The sequence below is a fragment of the Dromiciops gliroides genome, chromosome 2 (genome assembly GCF_019393635.1).
Source record: "Dromiciops gliroides isolate mDroGli1 chromosome 2, mDroGli1.pri, whole genome shotgun sequence".
Taxonomy (NCBI): domain Eukaryota; kingdom Metazoa; phylum Chordata; class Mammalia; order Microbiotheria; family Microbiotheriidae; genus Dromiciops; species Dromiciops gliroides.
The window spans coordinates 213,333,725-213,355,348 of record NC_057862.1 but is presented as its reverse complement, the minus strand read 5'-3'; the positions used below and the strand labels follow the sequence as shown (position 1 = coordinate 213,355,348).

Genomic DNA, 21,624 nt, shown 5'->3' with positions numbered 1-21,624 from the left:
AGGGAGCTCACTCACTCTGCATATTTTCTGGTATATTCTCTTTTATATATCTTATCTGATTTCTGTTTGCCATTGGAATGGATAAATGAGTTTATTTGCTATTTGCCATGTGTATTCATTGTGGAACTGTCATTTGTTGGGAAAGGGACCAAACCTTGGATATGTAGCCTAGGGCACTCCTTCCCCATTAAGAGGAAATGGGCAAGAGTTCAGCTTGAACCTAAAAATTGTTTCCCCTAGACTTACAATATTTAGGTGGACAGATAAATATAATTCTAGTCTTTTACCCTTTCTCTGAGGAAAGCACAGTGGCCAGTCTCTGGTGCTAACCTCCTGACTCCCCTCCTGGCAGGAATAAAAGTCTTCCTTGGAGAAGTGTGGGTGGGGGAGAGTCTGGAGATATCTATCTATTCTTGTCTCCTTGTGAGCCACATCTATACAGACCCATCTGGATGCATAATCTACACAGGCAGAACACATACAACATACTATTTATGTTTGAGAGAAATCCCTTCTTCTGCAAAGCTCTCACTGTTTACCACCACACAGATGCCCCCTTGGAAATGGGTAGCTTGTAGAGTCATGATATTTATTGCTTTGATTCACTCTGGGCTTGTTTCCTCCCAGAAGAGAAAGTGGAACCTCGATCAAGGTGGTTTTTCCTGCCCGTTGTCTTTTCACAATTATCCTGCTACCACAATCAGGGAAGCAGGGCAGTCGATTTGTTAGGGCAAGAAGAGAACAGTTGTAACTTCCTGTATTCTGAAGGAAGGCACCAGCCACTCTCTCTGCCTCCATTGTGACTTGAAGTCAATTTACAAAAGCAGAGAAAGGCCAAATCTTATATTGCAACTGCAGGGGATGCTATTTTGTTGAGAGAGGGGGAAGGAGAGCCAAGGGAAAAGTCGCTGGCATAGCAGAGCATCTCTGGGGAGTCTGGTTACCTCGCTAGATTTCCCTGTGTGTCTGCAGTGGGGATTCTTTGGGATTTGTGTGAGTGTCCCTGGGGAAAGCTCTTCATTCAGTTGTGCTCCAAGTCACTTGATGGCTTAAGCACAGACTATACCAAATGGCCAAGCAGTAATGACTATCACAATATCAGAGATATATGTGTCTTTGATGATACTTTCTGAACCAAATCCTTCCCATTTCTCTTGGGTGTACCCCTGATAGAACTTGAGGTACCCTGGCATTCAGAGGCCTCAGGCCCATGACATAACCTATTCATAACAACACATTACATGGTGACTAGATACAAATGCATGTAAAATTCAATCATACCTCTTTACCTTTGCTCATTACTAATAGGCCTATCTCATGGCATGTATATACAGAAATTATAATAAATTGTCATAATTTCCAGCAAACACCTGAACCTTGTGACCCCCTTCACTCTGTACACATTTGCAAAGCTGATGATTCCCATGTATCTCCCTTATTGTCTGTTATCCATGACAACCTGGTCTTTTAGCCTAGATAGGCTTCTTTTTTGTGGGGCAATGAGAGTTAAGTGACTTGCCCAGGGTCACACAGCTAGAAAGTGTCAAGTATCTGAGGCTGGATTTGAACTCAGGTACTCCTGACTCCAGGGCTGGTGCTTTATCCACTGTGCCCTAGATAGGCTTCTTTATCACTCTCTCTCTCTCTCTGTTGGGTTTTGTGGCTCTTTATTCCTGTTGCCCAACTCCCAAAGTCCTTTGGCTTGGGACCTTCTCCTCACTGGTAGATCAACTTCCCTTGCCCCTCACACAGGCATGTGTGACCACCACTAATGAGGAGAAAGTTCTATGCTAAAGGACCTTGGGTTTAGGCTTACATTCTTCTGCCATTTTCCACAGCTAGTTTTCTTTCAAAATACCAGTATGCTGACTGGGAAGCAACCTTTGGTCAGCTGTTTAGAAGGTAACAACATACTGCATGTGTACAAGTTGGAGGACTTTTATGAAATAGACCTAGAGGCTTAAGGGGACAGAAAACTCAGTTATAGTTATCATTTTTTTTTCTTTTTTTTTCTTTTTCTTTTTGGGCAGGGCAAGGGGGGTTAAGTGACTTGCCCAGGGTCACACAGCTAGTAAGTATTAAGTGTCTGAGGCCGAATTTGAACTCAGGTCCTCCTGAATCCAGGGCCGGTGCTCTATCCACTGCGCCACCTAGCTGCCCCTCTAGTTATCATTTTGAAGTGACTGCCACAGCCCCCCAAATAAACAAAAACCCTATCTAACATGATTTTTAGATTTAATCATAGAAGCAAGATGTCCAGAATGAGGGTAGCAATAGTTCTGCTGTTCATTGCCCTGGCTAGACAACATTTACAATATCGTGTTTGATGCTGGGTAACATATTTGAGGATGTACATTGACCAGCTGGAGCATGTCCATAAGAGGGCAATCAAGATGGTGAGACAACTCAAAATCCTGCCATATGAGGACTGCCTGGAGAACATGGGAACATTTAGCCTGGAAAAGTGAAGACTAATTCACATGACAGATGTCAGTCAGCAAGCATTTATAAAGTGCTTACTATGGGCCAGGCACTATGCTAAGCTTGAAGATCGCCTCAAGTATTTGAAGGATCCTATATTTAGAACTGGAAGATATCTCAGATTATGGAATCCAATCCTTTCATTTTATAAATGAGGAAACCGAGGAGCAGAAATGTTAAGTGGTTTGTCTAGTATCACACAGAGTGCACGTACTAGAGACTGGACTTAAACCCCCAGGTGTAAGTCCTTTGACTCTAGATCCATGATCTTCTTTTATGCTATGCTAGGATTCAAGTCAATTCAACAAACTTTTAATAATTCCTAGTATTTACATTGAGAGTACAGAGACAAAAATGAAACTGCCCCTGTTGTCAAGGAGATAAAGATTAGTTTTGATCCAACTTGGTCCCAAAAGGCAAAGGCGGGAAAAATGGATAGAAATTGAAGAGAGGGAGACGTCAATTTCATTCAAGGACTATAATGATGATGATAAGAGGTAAAATTTACAAGTGCTTTAATATTTTCAAAGCACTTTTATCAATATTACTCCACTTAATAAGAACACTTTCCTAATAATTTGCATTGTCTAACAGTATAATGAACTGCCTCGTGGGGCCAGTGAGTTCTTCATCAGTGGAAGTATTCAAGGGCATCCATTTTTGAGAATGTTGCATTGGGTATTCCTGATTTGAGTAGCTTTTGCAGATAGTGACTTATGAGTTTCTTTTCAACTATGTCTATGATCTGATTACTATCAACCAGGGTCTCCATTAGATCCTGTTGTTCCAACATTTAGTGGTCTCTCCCAGAATCATGATGGGTGGTAGACACTGCTCAGTTTCTGAGAAGGGAAAGATGAAAAGGAAAAATTTAAATGGAAAAATAAATGACTAGACAAATTATAACAATTGAAGGAGAAGCTCTAGGACAATCAACAATGTCCTGGTCCTGGAATGGGACAAGAGGGGGAATATCCATTTCAAGTTTGTAATCTCTGGTGATTCAGTGGCTCTCATGATATCATCCATGTGGTTACTCTCTCCCCTAACTTCCATGAGTGTTGGTTTTTTTTGGGGGGGGGTTGGTGGGTTTTTTGCAGGGCAATGGGGGTTAAGTGACTCACCCAGGGTCACACAGCTACTAAGTGTCAAGTGTCTGAGGCCAGATTTGAACTCAGGTACTCCTGAATCCAGGGCTGGTACTTTATCCACTGCGCCACCTAGCCACTCCTTTATGTGTGTTGCTTTTTACTATTCCATTTTTTTTTTTATCCTATAAGAACCTTGTCAATGACTTTCCTGAACATTTCACATAATAATTAATGTTAGCATTGCCCTATTGACTGTGTTCTGCTAGGAAGGAGGGCTAGACTGTGGCTTGGTTTTCCTTTGGTGGTGATCTTGGTCCAAGCACTCACAGTCACACTCTTCATTAGCTAACTGGTTGGAAGATAGAATGAGGAAGAGGAGCAGGCCAAGGAGAGGTCTATTAAGGAGGTGATCTAGATGAAATATATGAGTTGTAGAATTCATCCAGAATCTCCTTTTAGATTTTATATTTATTTACATGGGTACAAGTTGCTAGAATGTAAGATCTTTGAAGTCAAGAACTATCTCCTTATCTCCACTCTGTAGCACAGTGCCTAGCCCTTAGTAAGCACTCAATACATGCTTGTTGAATGAGTGATTGAGAATCCAGGTGATAGGCAGTCCAGCTTTTTATATTTGCAAGCAGTCAGTATTTGCTGAGGTTGTATGAAATTAAAAAATGGTTGCCTTTGCCAAATTTCAGAGGAGGTCTCATCATAATTTCATTATATATTTTAGATTCTTTAGCTACCTGCCAAAAATGAACTAAGCAGGAACTGATGAATCTTGTTTCCTAGGTTCTCCAAAAGACTGTACTGTTCCCCTTGGTCTTGGCCAGGAATGGGACCAAGGGGAAGATCTGCCAGGAACTACAGCCAGGAATCCTATACTGAGTGAGGTGAGGTGAGTGTGGGGAGGAGGTGACAATTTCAAGTCATTTGGTCTTTGTAGTCCCAATACATAGCACAATGCCTTTGTATATAATAGTTATTTAATAAATGCTCTTCATTTTCTCTCACTTCACAGATTCATTCAGTCACCAAATCTTTCTGATTCTACCATCACAATATCTCTTGCATTCATCCTTTTCTCTTTTCACATAGCTGAACCTAATTAAGGTTTTCATTGCCCTTTATCTGCAATATTTCAATATACTTTGGGGGAGTGGGGCAATGAGGGTTAAGTGACTTGCCCAGGGTCACACAGCTAGTAAGTGTCAAGTGTTTGAGGCTGGATTTGAACTCAGGTCCTCCTGACTCCAGGGCCATTATCCACTGTGCCATCTAGCTGCCCCTACTTTTAAAAGATAGTTATTTTGAGCTAAAAATCATCAATAAGCATAGACATTTTCATATCTAAGGAATTTCAGAGTAATAAATAAGTAATATTTATTCAAAACTATATATAATTAATATAGATATATACTCCATTACATACTTTAATGTAATTTAATATATAATTAAAGCTATGTTATATACATGTACACATATAATATACATACCCACACAATAGTGTGTACATATATTATTATATCTTGTTAATTATTCTATTATATTAATATATCACTGAGGTTGCAGCAAATATTAAGAAGGTGATCTAGCTAGATGAAATTGAAGAGTTGTAAAATTCATCCAGAATCTCCTTTAAGATTTTATATTTGTTTATATGGGTAAAAATTGCTTTCCTAATAGAATGTAAGATCTTTGAAGTCAAGAAGTATCTTCTTATCTCCACTCTGTAGCACAGTGCCTAGCCCTTAGTAGGGATACATACATACACACACACACACACACACACACACACACACACACATGTTTATATATATGGATGGATAGATGGATGGATGGAAGGAAGGAAAAGCCATTGTGGTGAGTGGATATTAAGAGATTGTATAGCTACAATGTAGGCCCAGTTGAGATAATATAACTTAAATTTATAGTAGACCCAGTTGGTATGGTTTTGTGATTTTCTCCAGCACTTTTGCAGCTTATGAGTAAGAGTGAAAGCAGCAAAAGATAGTGAGAATAAAGTATGTATTTAATGTTTCTATGTTTAATGTATTTTTGCTTATGAGATTTTAATGAACTGAGAGATATGTATATTCCCTTAATTTCCATTCAGTAATTGCCAAATATATAGCATCTCTAACTTCTATACAATTGTATTTAGGTCCTTAATTTTTTTCTTGTTTATATTTTTGTTAATTTTTTCTAGTTCTGAAAAGGGCTTACTGAGTATCCCTAATATTATAATTTTGTTGTCAATTTCTCTTTCTAATTTTATTAATCTTTCCTTTAAGTACTTAGGTACTTAGATTAGTGTTGGTATTATTTCATCATCTAAAGTTTCATTATGCCTTCAAAATTAATGTGGCTCCTCTATTTGTCTCTCTTTTTAATAACATTTCTATTTGTATGTTGTCTTATCTGAAAATCACATTTTCTATTGTTGCTCTCTTGAAGAATGAGATTCTAAAGGTGTCCTCTCTCCTTATCCCCTACTCCATGTTTTTATATTCTTCTCACACAAGTCCCCATTTTAAATTATGTTAAAATATTAAATACTCCCCCAAAATATTAAATATGAATACATCTAATTCTTCCTCATTTCATCCTTTTTTCTACATTTTTGTTCCCTTCTAAAAGCGTATGTGAAAGCCATCCCCAGACCCTCAGTTTGTTTTATTTTCTCTCTGTGATCCTAGAAGACAGTAGAATCCTGAATCTATATTTGTTTATTCTCCCCCACATGCACTTCAATATTATTTAGCTCTTTCAAATTGCTCAATTGTATTCTAGGTTTCTCTTTTCTCCTGTTTGAATTTTCTCTTCTTTGGATACTCTGTGTCTGTATTTCAAAGACTCTACCTAGCTCTGAATTTCAATTTTCTATTCCAATATATTTCTACTTCATTAGAAATATTGTAAAATCCTAATCCTGTTAAAAGTCCATTCTCCCCCTCCCCTTTAAGGATTATCCTTATCCTCATTTTTTTGGCAGGGTAAGTTATTTTTGGGGTGTAGATCTTTCTTTTTGCCTTTTGGAATACTGTAAAGATGTTCTCTTCTTTATGGTAGTTGCAGCAGAGCTTTGTATGGTCTTGACTGTGGTTCTTTCTTGCTTGAACTCTTTCTGACTGCTGGCAGCATTTTTTTTTTTTTTTTGCCTTGGACGCACCATATTTTAGCTATGACATTCACAGAGATTTTCAATGTGCAATTTTAGGCAGTGATCAGTTGATTCTTTATATTTTCGTATTGCCCTCTGGTTGTAATGTTGTTATTGATTTTTGTCCTTCACTCTTGTAGAGGACCATAACATCAGGGTGATGTCATGACTGGCAGTGAGTTGGATTTCAATGAGGTAGGGCTGTACAAAGTCACTAACCTGACTCTCTCCTCCAGAGCCGTCTATGTCCAGTGGCAAGACATACATTAGGATGACTAGAGATGACCCCGGAAGTTTTAAGGCAATTGGGATTAAGTGACTTGCCCAGGGTCACACAGCTAGTAAGTGTTAAGTGTCTGAGGCTGGATTTGAACTCAGGTACTCCTGAATCCAGGGCCAGTGCTCTATCCACTGTGCCACCTAGCTGCCCCCGAGATCAGTTGTTTTTAATATAGTATTTTTTCCTATTCTATTCTTTCAGTCACTTAATTTTGTTCTAGTATTTCCTATTTTCTCCTGGCATAAATGAGTTTTGTTTGCACCAGTCTTTTTGTCAGGGACTCCATTATTTGCATAAGATTTTCCAACTTCCATTCTGAACTGTTTATTTTCCTTCTAATTGTTTCCACAAGAGCACTATTTTCATGTATTGTTTAATTTTTTAACAAAATATCTTGCTTCATTTCTTCTAGCCACTTTTGGGGTGGCCTAGTCATTCTTTTCTCTGAGGTTCCTCTCTTCTTATTACTCTCTTCTTTTGGGTTTACCTCGTGAACTTGTCAACCAAAAACATTTCTTCAATACATTTGGCATTTTCTTCTGTTTCCTTGTTGTCTTCAGCCTTAGTTTCTGAGTTTGTAGTTTTGCTACGGCTGTTCTCCACTCTCTCCCACACTTTTGGGGTAGACAGGCCTTGCTTGGTTCTGTTCCCCTTTGTGGTCTGGATGCCAATGGCAGTATAATTCTGACTTGACTGCTAGGATTAGGCCCAACTCCTCTATAATCCCTGGCTACTGAGACTGTCTCTTGCTAGCCCAGTATCAGTTTTGGCCTTGGCCTTTTTCTGTTTCTTTCTTCTTGACAACCCCCAAACTAAGAGCCGGCCCCATCCTGTGCTATGGCCCTGATAGGCCCCAACCAGATTCATAAATTACATTGACCACAGGCCTCCTTTGGGGTTCCTGTGTTAGGGCCATCTAGTTGCTATTAGAGCCCTGTATCTTACTCCTCCTCCTGCATAGGTTTCCTGGGCACTGAGATGCCCCTCTCTCTGGCTAGACCTTTCTCCCACTGTGGTTCTGGCATTGGTTCCATTTTGGTTTTGTCTTTTGCTTTGGCTCCAGGGAAGACTTCTCAGGTGCTGCAGTGACCCCGTCATAGGTTTTGGCTCTCCTACAGGTTGTTGAGAAACTGTCTTCAGGCACTATATGTTGCCTGGGTACACTGCCTGGCCCTGTCTCCCTATGCAGTTGACAGGGGGACAGGCTCTTTCCTTTATTGCAACAACAGGCCAGGGCTGAGATCCTGCCATCTTCAAGCCCTAACTGGAGTTGTCTCCTCTGAGAATACCTGCAGGCTTCTAGCAGCCTTCTTACACAACACTGGATTAGCATGCCTCTTTGGTTTTCCTTTTGGTACATTTTTAGAACTTTGCCAGAGTGTTTGTGGAAGACCTGAGATCCCCCAGTGCCTTTCAGGTTGACGTCTTAACTGGAAGTCACCCCAACCCCTTTACAATGGCTCTCTTTGACTTTGACTTCAGTCTGTTCCCTCTACAATGTTTTAGACAGCCGCCAAAGTGATATTCCTAAATTACCATGCCACACACCTACTCAGCAAGTTCTGCTGGCTCCCTCTCATCTCTAGGATCAAATACCAACCTCCCTGTTTGGCATTTGCAGTCATTCACAACACATCTTACAATCTTAGTACGCATTACTTCCCCACTGTCAATGATCCCTCCAAACTGGCCTTCTTGCTATTTCTCCCACGTGCTATTTCATCCACCGCCTCCGTGCTTTTGCTCAGACTTTGTCATGTCTGACACATAATTCTTCATTTCAATCTCTTAGAATCCCTAGCTTCTTTCAAGATTCTCAGTTCCTATATAAGGCTTTTCTCAATTCATCATCCTCCTACCTCAAGGTGCTAGTGTCTCTCCCTCCTCCTCCCCAGCCCCCACTTTGTTGTTAGGATTGTTGTTGTTTGTCCTTCATGCTCGAAGAAGACCATGACATCAGGCGGTGATATCATGACTTGCAATGAATTAGATTTAAGTGAGGGAGTGCAAAGCTATGCAAAGTCATCAGCCTCTCTCTCCTTCAAAGCCATCTGGGTCCAGTGGCAAAATATACATCAGGACGACTGGAGATGGCTCTGGGTATTTGGGGCAATTGGGGCTAAATGACTTGTCCAGATTCACACAGCTAGTAAATGTCAAGTGTCTAGGGGTGGATTTGAACTTGGATCCTCCTATCTCCAGAGCCAGTACTCTATCTACTGCACCACCTAGCTGACCCACCAGCCCCCAGTAAAATCATCCTATATATGTTTTACTTAGTCTATGTTTTGAATATAGTGATGTATGTACAAATTGCCTTCCCCTAAATAGTAAATAATAAATAATAAATAAATAATTCCTTGAGGGAAGTGACTTTTTCCAATTTTGTTTTCATATCCCCATTGTTTAGTACAGTGGGTAGCATTGATAAATGCTTATCAATCGATTACTAAATCACATTGCATTGAAGGAGCAAAAAAGCAGGAGTCTGAGTAGCAGACCAAAGCCCAAGGTAAATACTACCAAGCAGCAAGCAGCCAGAGGTGGGAATCCAAGGGTGAAGAGAAGAGACAAAAACTATATGAGAAAGGAGCTGGATTCAGAAATAATCTCCTCACACACACTGAAAACATGAAAATGAGAAATTTCACAGAAACACCTAAAACCCAACCCCACACCTAAAATCCCTGAGGAATCTGAGCCAGCTTCTCTTTGGAAAACCTTGCTTTAAGACAGCAACACCTCTAAGTAAATGATAAATATTCATTTTATCTAGCTTTCATATTTGCAATTTTTTCCTGTTTCTAACAGAAGCATTTTTTCTTAAGGGAATGATATTGATTAAGAGGAAATCAGGTAGGGGCAGCTAGGTGGCACAGTGGATAGAGCACTGGCCCTGGAGACAGGAGTACCTGAGTTCAAATCCGGCCTCAGACACTTAACACTTACTAGCTGTGTGACCCTGGACAAGTCACTTAACTGCAATTGTCTCACTAAAACAAACAAACAAACAAACAAAAAACAAAAAGAGGAAATCAGGTAATTCTTGGACTTTAGGTTAGATCATGTCATACCCCCCCCCCACTCAACAAACTCTATGGGGCAGCTAGGTGGTGCAGTGGATAGAGCACCGGCCCTGGATTCAGGAGGACCTGAGTTCAAATTCGGCCTCAGACACTTAACACTTACTAGCTGTGTGACGTTGGGCAAGTCACTTAACCCTCATTGCCCAACCCCCAAAAAACCAAACCGAAACCAAAAACCCAAAACAAACTCTATTGGCTCCTGGTTGCCTGAAGGATTAAATATAAACCCCTCAGCTTAACATTTAAATTTCTTCAAAACTTGTTCTCCTATTACCTTCCTAGATCTTCTTACACTTTCCTCTCCTCCTTGACACACTGCCCTATTTGATGATCCATCTCTCATCTCTGTGCCTTTTTCTTTGTCTGTCCTCCATGCATTCCTTCCATGTCACTTCCAATTCTTGGAATTCCTGGTTTCCTTCAAAGCTCAGTTCAAGTGCCTCTTTCCTGAGGCCCTCTTCTAGAGTTTCTAGTGTTCCCCCTCCCCAAACTCCCTTGTCTTCATTTTGTATATACCCCTATGTGCACATGTAGTCTCCTCAGTTAGAATGTAAGCTCCTTGAAGCCAGGAATTATTTTCCTATTGTCCTTGTATCTTCAGGATTTAACACAGTATCTGGTATATAGTATGTACTTAATAAATAATTGTCAATTTATTGGTCACAGACTTAAAAGGAAATTTGAGGAATCATTGTATTAAACTATCTCCCCCGGACCTGAAAACCTATGGGAGCAAGATAGCCTTCCACCATCAAGGTCTATCTCTGATGACTTTGATCTAGAATGAGAAGTCAGTGGGATAGCTGAATTCAACTGTTTTGACACAGTGTCACTGACCTAAAAATACATAAGAGGCCTTCTGAGACATCATGAGTTGGAATGTAGAGACCCAAAGGGCATGTTCTGATTATTCACCACCAGAGTTAAGCTAGTGCATTTAGAGCTAGAAAAAACATTAGAGGTCACCTCAAGTAATCCCTTCAGTTTTACAGATAAAGAACCGAGACCCAGAGAATTTAAGTGAATTGCCCAAGGTCACATGGGAAGTGAATGACAGAACTAGGAGGTGAATTAAGATTCTTTGACTCCAAATTCCTCACCATCAACTTCAATCCTCCATAATATTATTGATTTAAAATGAACATTTTCTGATGACTCACACCAAACTATTTTCCATCTGGATAATTTAATCCCCAGAAAATATATAAATTTGTAGAGTTTATATCTGCAGGTACAATGGAAAGAGAAGAAGAATTGTAATCAAGGGCCTATATCTACATCCTAGATAGGCTAATTGCCTGACCTTGGGCAAGTCACTTAACCTTTAACCAGTAAAAACCTTCAGTGTCTGCTTATTGGATTCTTTGTGACCCCAGTTGGCAGAGATGCTGGAATGATTTGTCATTTCCTTTGCCAGCTTATGTTACAGATAAGGAAACTGGGGCAAACAGGGTTAAGTGACTTGCCCTGGGTCACACATCTATTAAGGGTCAGAGGTCAGATTTGAATTCATGAAGAGTCTTCCTGATTTTAGGCCTGGCACTCTATCCACTGTGCCACCTAGCTGCCCCTAATATTTAAGTCCTTTTACAATCTGTCTTGTACCTACCTTTCTGGCTTTATTTCATACTAGACTCCTTCCTGAACTCTGTTTCAAACTGCACGGTCGCCAAATTTCCTCCTTTTCATTTCCATGCAGTCCCATAAACTGCCTCCCTCCTCATCCATGTCTCTCAAAACCTTGTCTTTCTTCAAAGATCAGATTAGGTGCCCCTTACTAGATGAAACTTCCCTAATTTTTCAAGACCTTCTCTCTCCCTTCTCAATTCTTCTTCCACAGATGTCTTATTCTACAGTTTTGTTCCTCTCTTATAGAATATAAACTCCCCGAGGGTAGGAATTGTTTCATTTTGACTTTTTGTAGTCTCAGTGCTTACCACAGTGCCTTAATAAATACTTGTGGTTGAATTAAATTGATCACAAAGTTAAACAATTGAATTCTAGTCTTGATTCTACACTAACTATAATTTTGATGTCTCTTCAGTAGCTCATCTGTATCACTATAGTTTATCGATGCTAAATTGTGATACCCAGAACAGAACAAAGTACTTCAGAAGTCTTACCAGGCCAAAATACAACAGGGTTATAATATCCTTAGTTCTAGGTACAATGAATTTCTTTTTTTTTTCTCCTGGGGCAACGAGGGTTAAGTGACTTGCCCAAGGTCACACAGATAGTAAGTGTCAAGTGTCTGAGGCCGGATTTGAATTCAAGTCCTCCTGAATTCAGGGCCAGTGCTTTATCTACTGCGCCACCTAGCTGCCCTACAATGCATTTCTTAATGCCAGCTAAGATTTTTTTTTTTTTGGTCTGGACCTGTAATTTCATTGATGTAGAGAATTTCTGGGGTGGCAACGGTGGCATAGTAGATAGAGGGCTAGGCTTGGAGATAGGAAGACACATCTTCCTGAGCTCAAATCTGTCCTTAGACACTTACTAGCTGTGTGACCCTGGGCAAGTCACTTCACCCTGTTTGCCTCAGTTTCCTAATCTGTAAAATGAACTGAAGAAGAAATGGCAAACTGCTCCAGTATCTTTTCCAAGAAAAGCCTGAATGGGGTCATGAAGAGTTGGACATGACTGAAAAATGACTCAACGAAAGGGAATTTGGATGTGGAAACTTTCCATACAAAGGAGATTAACTCATCTATATCTGATAGCCATAGGAAATTGCCCAAAGCATTTAGAGGTTTAGTGATTTGCTCACTGTCATACAACTGGTAAAATGCCAGAGAGAGGACTTGAACCCAGATCTTTTTGATTATAAGACAAACCTTCTTTCTACTTCTTTATGGCATAATTTGGGAAAAGCTGCTTTAGAGGCTTTGCTGTTAACTACTCAGAGGCAAGATTTCATGTAACACTTATGCAAGCTACTTCATACCTGTGTTACCTTAGGCAAATTATTTCTCTTTGGACCTCAGTTTCCTCATCTCTACAATGATGGGTTTGGAACTAGATCAGTGGTGTCAAACTGAAATAGAAATAGAACTCTATGGGCCTGATATTGACTTAGAAAATCACAAACTAACATTATTTATGTTTTATTGTATTTTTTGCTAAACATTTCCCAATTACATTTTAATCTGTTTCTGGTGGAACTCAGGTGTTTTGTAGACCACAGTTGCCTTGAGTTTGACATCTTTGGACTAGATGACCTGTAAGGTCCCTTTCATCTCTAAATACTTTGATCCCATGCATGGGATAGAAATTTGCCTAGATGATAAATCTTCATGAACAACTCTTCTCCCAATCTTAAACACCAAACCCCTCTCTAATCTTCTCTGAATCTTTTCCGTTAAAGGTCTTTCACTCTAGGCAAGTCATAACTAAGTTGTATAACTAAGTCATGGAGCTATATAGAACAAGTTTAAGCCTTTTTCACACAACAGGCCTTTGTCATCCATCCATTCATCCATCCATCCATCTAACAGAACACTGTGCTAGGTACTGGGTGATATATACAGTTTCAATAAGACACAGTGCCTGCCCTCCACACAGCTTACAGTTTAGTTTGAGGATAAGATACAAACACAAATACTTATAATGCACATTATGTAATAATACATTGCAGATCACAGAACAAATTGCTTCATAAGATCTAGAAATTATAATTCCTCACTACTCCCCCCTCTATTTTTAAAAGTGGGCTAAACAAGCACAGTTCCCTAAAATATTCCTCATTCATGATTTCCAGTCATTTCCTCCTGCGTTGCCACCTCTCGACCTACTCTGGCTTGCTAATGTTTCTTCTAGAATGTGGTGTCAAGGAATGTACACAATATTCCAGAGGCAGCATGATCCGGGCAGAGTACAGGAGCCCTATCCTCTCTGTTGTTCTGGGCACTTGGCTTCTATCAATGCAGCCCAAGATTGCATTAAGGTTGTCTTTTTTTGTTTTTTGTTTTTTTGGCAGCCACATCACACTGCTGCCTCATATTGACCTTGCAAGTCAGTAAATTCCCCCGATCTTTCTCATGCGACCCTCTGGAAAACCAGGTCCCTCATCCTGGATGGGCACCATTAAGAAAAATTAAATGCAAGATGTGCAGGAAAGTACAGATTTATTCAAGAGGACTGAACAAACCACAGAATCTCCTTTTCTTAAGCCAGAATGGAACTCCCTGTGGTCAAACTAGTACTTACCCCTGCCTCCAGTAAAACTCACAGTGAACCTATCTTGGAAAGTTGTGTTATCTCCTTTCTTCTTTAAAAGAAACAAAGAAAGAGACATCTTGCCTAGGAATAGAACTCCAGGGCGATGATCTAGAGAGAAACCTGAGGAATCTGACATCTACTTCTCCCATTCCTTACCCCGCACATCTTCCTGAAGGCTCTTGCTAACCGAGGGCTAAACTTGTACTGTATATAAACATTCTGCTGGGCCACAAGGTATTTATATCTCAGGTCATGAGTCATGACAGCTATTTTTAGCTTTCTTATTGAGGACATTTGTGTTTTCCTTTCCATCTCCTGTCTGGTCGGGAGCCAATATCTCCCTGCCCCTGACAGAATGAGTGACCATCTATTTGAAGCTAACTACACATGATAGCATGAGGCAGGTGCTCCACCAATCCATTGTCTGGGTGTCTATGATGTGGGGGGGGGGCAGCCCACAGAGCAGCCAGATCTGGCCAATCCCAAATCACAGAGACACCCTCTCTCCTTAGGTTTCCCACATTTCCCATCTTGGTTGTTTTTTAAGTCTCTAGCGGTATTGCAACCCTCCCTGCTCCCTGTATTTCCCTAGTCATTCAATTGAATACAATGTCAATCCTATTTTTATGACAGCTTCTATGTGCTGGCATACAGAAGCACTAGAATCATAGAATGCAGAATTAGTTAGATGGGACCATAGAGCAAAGAATGTTTGAATATAGAACATAGAATGTTAGGGCTATAAGCAGAGGTATGTTAGAACTACCTCGAGCCAGCTCCTGAGAGCTGATGGTTAAATTTATGTTGTGAGTATTTATACCTCAGAAATTGGCAAAATCTACCCGTCAGCTGATTGTTAAAACTTAAGAAAGTGATGGTACATGATTGCACATGTATAACCGATATCAGATTACTTACTGTTTCAGGGAGCGGATAGGGGAAGGAGGTAGGGATAGAATTTGAAACTTAAAACTTTTTAAAAATTGTTTTTACATGTAATTGGGGAAGGATTATATATATATATATACATATATGTAATGTAAAAGTGATGAGAAAAAATGTTAATGTTGCTGATTAAACTTAAAAGTGTATCAAGGGTTTAGCTCCCCGCCTCCTCTGCCGAGAGCTGGTTGTTAAACATTTACTGTCAGGGCAGCTAGGTGGTGCAGTGGATAAAGTACTGGCCCTGGAGTCAGGAGTACCTGAGTTCAAATCCGGCCTCAGACACTTAACACTTACTAGCTGTGTGACCCTGGGCAAGTCACTTAACCCCAAATGCCTCAGTAAATAAATAAATAAACATTTACTGTCATACCACTAATTGGAAGGAACCTTAGATGAAAGATCATAGAACATGTTACAACCAGAAGAGAATTTTGAGTAAAGAATTTTAGAACATAAAACATAGAATGTTAGAGCTGGAAGGTCTCTTAGAGAGCCTTTATTGCAGCACCTTAATTTTACATGAAACATGCCAAGATCATCACTGCATCCTGGGTTATCGCTGGTTGTCTTGACTTTTGTCCTGCCACTGGAATCTGATAACTCTAGAAGAGAGAAGGAGGCTGACAACTTTGCAAAGTTCTGCCTCACCTAAATCCAGTTCATGAGTGAGTCACTACATCACCCTATGTTGTCATTGGTCTGCTTTGAAAACAAAGGACAAACAACAACATGCATGGACTCAATTCAACATTCATTTGCCTACTACAAAAATAGCAGAGATGCCCCAATAAATTCCCAGACCCTGCTTTCAAGCATCTTAACATCACAGTAGGAAAAGATCTCAATACTTCAATGGATTAGTGAACACAGAGTGGGGAACTTGAATCAGTGAGGGTAGTATTATAGGTAGGTAAAGATTGCAAGGGGGTAGTAATGTAGTGAAGTGGTCAAAGCCCTGGGGCCTGGAGCCAGGAACATCTGAGTTCAAACCCAGTCTCAGATACTTCCTAGATGTGTGACCCTGGGCAAGTCACTGAGCCCTTTTTGCCTCAGTTTCCTCATCTGTAAAATTAGCTGGGGAAGAATATGGTGAACCATTCCAGTATCTTTGCCAAGAAAGGCCCAAATGGGGTCACAAAGAATTAGACACAACTGACCAACAAAATAAAAAAAATTACAACTCTTCCACTCTTTCTCATCATCCTCTATGATCCCTGCCAAAGTCATTATATTATAAATCTTCCATAAGAGAACTACACCGAGGGACTTCCTTTATGTCTTATGATGTTTCGTGGTTACTAGTATAATTTTAGTGTTAATAATTAGTATTCATTACCTCTTTTTTCCATACATTGGATTAAAAGATCATAGCTATAGATCTAGAGGAAGTGATGTATAGTAGAAAGAACACTGGATTTTCTATCCGAGCATCTGGGTTCACCTCCTCCTTTTGCTATTTACTCTCCATATGACTTTGGGTAAACATTTCACCCATATGGGCTTTGGTTTCCCAAACTGTAAAATGAGAGAGTTGGTTTAGATGACCTCTAAGGTTCTTTCCAGTTCTAAATCAACAACGTTCTCCTAGTCCAATTCCTTCATTTTTCTTGTGTCTGACTCTTTGTAACCCTATGAACCATAGCTCACCAGACCCTTCTATTTTCCACTATATCTCGAAGTCTGTTCACACTCATGTACATTACTTCCATGATGGATGCTATCTCTACTTCTGCTATTCCCTTTTCCTTTTGCCTTCAATCTTTCCTAGCATCAGGTTCTTTTCCAATGAGTCCTGTCTTCTCATTATGTGGCCAAGGTATTTAAGCTTCAGGATTAGCATTTGACCTTCCAGTGAATAGACTGAATAAATTTCTTTTAGTGACTGATTTGATGTCCTTGTTCAAGGAACTCTCAAAAGACTTCTCCAGCACAATTCAAAAGCACTGATTCTGTAGCACTCAGCTTTCCTTATAGCCCAACTCTCACAGCCATACATTGCTACTGGAAAAATCATAGCTTTGACTATATGGACCTTTGTCAACAAGGTGGTGCCTCTGCTTTTTAAGTATGCTTTCCAGATTTCCCATAGCTTTCTTTCCAAGGAGCAAGCAACTTTTAATTTCATGGCTTCAGTCACCATCTGCAAAATATAAAATCTGTCACTGTTTCCATTTCTTCTCCTTCCATTTTCCAGGAAGTGATGGGGCCAGTTACCAAGATCTTAGTTTTTTTATGTTAACCTTCAAGTTAGATTTTATACTCTCCTCTTTCACCCTCATCAAGAGACTTTTTTTTTTTGGCAGGACAATGAGGGTTAAGTGACTTGCCCAGGATCACACAGCTAGTAAGTGTGAAGTGTCTGAAGTCGGGTTTGAACTCAAGTCCTCCTGAATCCAGAGCTAGTGCTTTATCCACTGTGCCACCTAGCTGCCCCCATCAAGAGACTTCTTAATCCCTCTTTCGTTTTTGCTTCAAAGTGGTATCAGCTGAATATTTGGAAGTGTTGATATTTCTCCCAGCAACTTTAATTTGATTTATCCAGCCTGGCATTTTAATGATGTTCTCTACATATAAGTTAAGTAAGTTGACAATATACAGCTTTTTCATATTCCTTTTCCAATCTTAAACCCATCAGTTGTTCCATATTCAATTCTAACTGTTGCTTCTTGGCCTGCATACAGGTTCCTCAGGGGACAAGCAAGATGACCTGGTACTTCTATCTCCTTAATGACTTGCCATATTTTGTGGTGATCCACACAGTCAGTGGCCTTAGTGTAGTTAATGAAACAGAAATAGATGTTTCTCTGGAACTCCTTTGCTTTCTCCACAATCCAGTGAATCCTGGCAATTTGGTTTCTAGTTCCTCTGCTTGTTCGAAAACCAGCCTGATCTTCTAGTAATTCTCAATACACATATTGCTGAAGTCTAACTTGCAGAATTGTAAGCATAACCTGGTTGATGTCTTAAATGAATTCAATTGTTTGGAAATTTGAACATTCCTTGGTATTGCCCTTCTTTAGGATTGAGACATAAATGATTTTTTTCCAATTCAGTGACCACTGTTGAGTTTTCCAAATTTTCTGGCATATTGAGTGCAGCATTTTAACAGCATCATCTTTTAGGATTTTAAACAGCTGAGCTGGAATCCAATCGCCTCCACTAGCCTTATTGTTAGCAAGGCTTCCTAAGGCCCACTTAACTTCATTCTCCAGGGTGTCTGGCTCTAGATCAGTAAACCATATCATTTTTGGCTGTCATTGATATTAAGATCTTTCTTGTATAGTTCTTTTGTGTATTATTGCCACCTCTTCTTAATCTCTTCTTTTTTCTGTTAAGTCCCTACCATTTTGGGGGTTTTTATCATGCCTGTTTTTGCATGAAACATTCCCTTGAATTCTCTAATTTTCTTGAAGAGCTCTCTTGTCTTTTCCATTCTATTGCTTTCTTCTATTTCTTTGCATTATTATTTAAGAAAATCTTATCTTTCCTTGCTATTCTCTGGAATTCTGCTTTCCTTTCCTTTGAAGAAGAGGAGAATGAGTTCCAGTGAAGTGATTTATTCAAGATGATAAAACAATATATGAGAGTCATTTATAAGGAATCCTTTTAAAATTCCTACTCTGTTCTAGGCATCCTCCAAAACACCTGTTTTATGCCTCTCGGGCAGCCAGGTGGTACAGTGGATAGAGTGCTGGAATAAGAAAGACCTGAATTCAAATCCAGACCCAGACACTTACTAACTATGTAAACCTAGGAAAAGTGCTTAACCTCTGCTTCTATTATTTCCTCAACTATAAAAGGGCGATAATAATAGCACCCACCTTGCAGAGTTATTACAAAGATCAAATGAGATAATATTTATAAAATGCTTAGTACAGTGCCTGGCACATAGTAGGTACCATATCAATGCCATTCCCTTCCCTCCCCTCCCATTTCAATCAATGTTATTAAGTGCCTACTCTGCATTAGGCACTGTGCTAAGTACTGGGGATACAAAAAGAATCAAAAGACAGGCCCCTGCCCTGCAGGAATTTATAATATAATGGGTATAGATTATCAGAAAATATTGAACCACATTATTTCCTTAATGTATGATCTTAAGCTATGCCATCTTTTTAGAAGAAGCTAGGTGGTGCAGGAGACAGAGCATTGGGCTTAGAGTCAGGAAAACCTGAGTTCAGCTTCAGACTCAGACACAGACCCTAGCTGTGTGATACCCCCCACCCCAGTCAAGTCACTGAACCTCTGCTTGCCTCAGTTTCCTTAACTGTAAAATGAGGATAATAACAGCATACACCTCCCAGGACTGTTGTGGAGATCAAATGAGATATTTATAAAGTACTTAACCCAGTGCTTACCACATAGTATGTCCTTAATAAATGCTTCTTCTCTGTCCTTCCTTTTTTGGAATAGATGCTTTAAGATCCCCTTTTCATTTGCTGAGTCAAATATGATTTTTATTTCTTTAATTTTTAGGGATTTCTTTTGTTAATCAACAAACCATAAGCATAGTGTAATCAACAGGGACAGTTTTGTTCCTGTCTCCCAGAGCTGCTGTGAAGAAACCACTTTGTCAACAGAACAGCACTAGAAGGGAGACCTTGAAGCTGTGCTTGAAGTAATAAAAGCATCACAAATAGGCAATGGGTTGCCCATGGTCACTTTTTTATGCCTTTGCCTACTGATAGCTTTTAGGTAAAGAAGAAAAATCTTTTTTTTCCCCTTAAATGTTTAAATCACTACAGGGAGTTGTCTGAATGCAGGAATGAGCCTAAACAGCAGTCATTTACCATGAAAAAAAAAGTAGGCTGGAAAGTGTCAGAGCTACAATGAATGAACTTCTCTTGCTAATGGCTGACTGGTCTTGTTATTAATACAGATGTAATGCTATTAAGCTTCCCTTATTAAGTCAGCAGCTCTGGATCCCTGTTACCCTTTATGCCTTAGTTACAGGCTCATTTTTCAATTATATTTTAATTCACAACATCTTCAAAAAATGCCTGGTGTACACAAGGGAACACAAGGGAAGGCTGCTGAGTTTCATCTGAATTGAAACACAAGAAGAATCAAGGATCTCAAACCTCTTGTTTGAGTTCCAGGAACTTTCAGCTTTCAGGGAAGGATGGAAAAGTGATCAAGCCATGATATGTCCAAATAACCTAGATCTTCTCACCTGTCCTGGAACCAAGTCTTCTAAAAAAAAGTATTGGGTTTATAAATATAGAATTCTAGAGTTGCAGAAAAGGAGGCAGAGTAAAATGGGAGAACTAAATACAAAATAGGGAAGGCTGGAGTTGTCTTGTCTCAGGCTCCCTTTCCTTTAGCTTTTACAATATACAGCAAAAATATACAGCAAATATACAGCAAAATATACAGCAAAAATAAAAGTACAGACTTTCCCCCTCCCAAACACGTAGGGACAACACTCTCCCCTTTACCGCCTCAGTTACTGGGGTTAGTGAGTTCAAACTCAGAACACTTACTAGAAAGCATTAGCTTCAGCTAGTTCTGAAAGCAGCATGGCCAATGGACAGAGTTATGTAAGACCCAACATCTTGGTTGCAGGGTCAGTCTGCTGCCGGCCTGAGTCCTGGCCATTCAGGCATGGAAGCCGGGTCCTGGACCTCTGCTTCATCTCCTACCCTTTTGAAACTCACAGGGTTGCAGCTCAGCCTGTTCCAGATCCAAAACTCCTTCACCTCAGGTATAGTCACAACTGGGGCAGAAACATCGACAAGGATATGAGCTCATGGCCCCATATTGACATGAGAGGGGAGAAAAGACTACTGCACTAACTCTATCTTCACATCCAGAGGCTTCCACTTTGTCTCTTCACTAAAGCACAGACACCTGCCTCAGATTACTTTTAGTTGTGATACTGGGGAAGTCATTAAAGCTGAATCTCAAGTTCCTCAATGAGAAAATGAGGGGGGTTAACTTGATGGACTCTAAGGTCCCTCCCAGCTCTAAATCTATGATCCTATAAAACTAGAGGAAAATGAAATGGATCAGTTCAACAAGATGTACAAGACACTGTTCTAGGTCCTAGGGACATGAAAACAAAATAAAACAAAAAAACTTCCTGCTTCAAAAGAGATTACATTCTTCTGGCTAATACAACATTACACAGAGAATTATCTTTAGATAATCTGAGAAAGGAAAGGGTGCTGGCAAATAAGTGGATTAAGAAAGGCTTCACAGAAAAGGTGCTAACTTACTTGGACCTCTAAGGAAGCTCCTAAGAGTCAGAAGGGCAGAGGGGATACATTCTAGAACTGCATGAAAACCTATGTAAAGGCATGAAGGCATGTTACAGTGTCCAAGCTAAGTCTGCCACCAACATGGTGAGCCAGGGGC

General features: G+C 39.9%; 1 long non-coding RNA gene across 1 annotated transcript in view; it reads left to right on the top strand.

Moving 5' to 3' along the window:
• Nucleotides 1-21,624, top strand: part of LOC122743261 — a 189,254-nt gene that overhangs the window by 72,169 nt on the left and 95,461 nt on the right. Inside the window, exon 2 of the long non-coding RNA XR_006354982.1 lies at nucleotides 4,368-4,473. This is a non-coding gene — a long non-coding RNA (uncharacterized LOC122743261). The remainder of the gene's footprint in view (nucleotides 1-4,367; nucleotides 4,474-21,624) is intronic.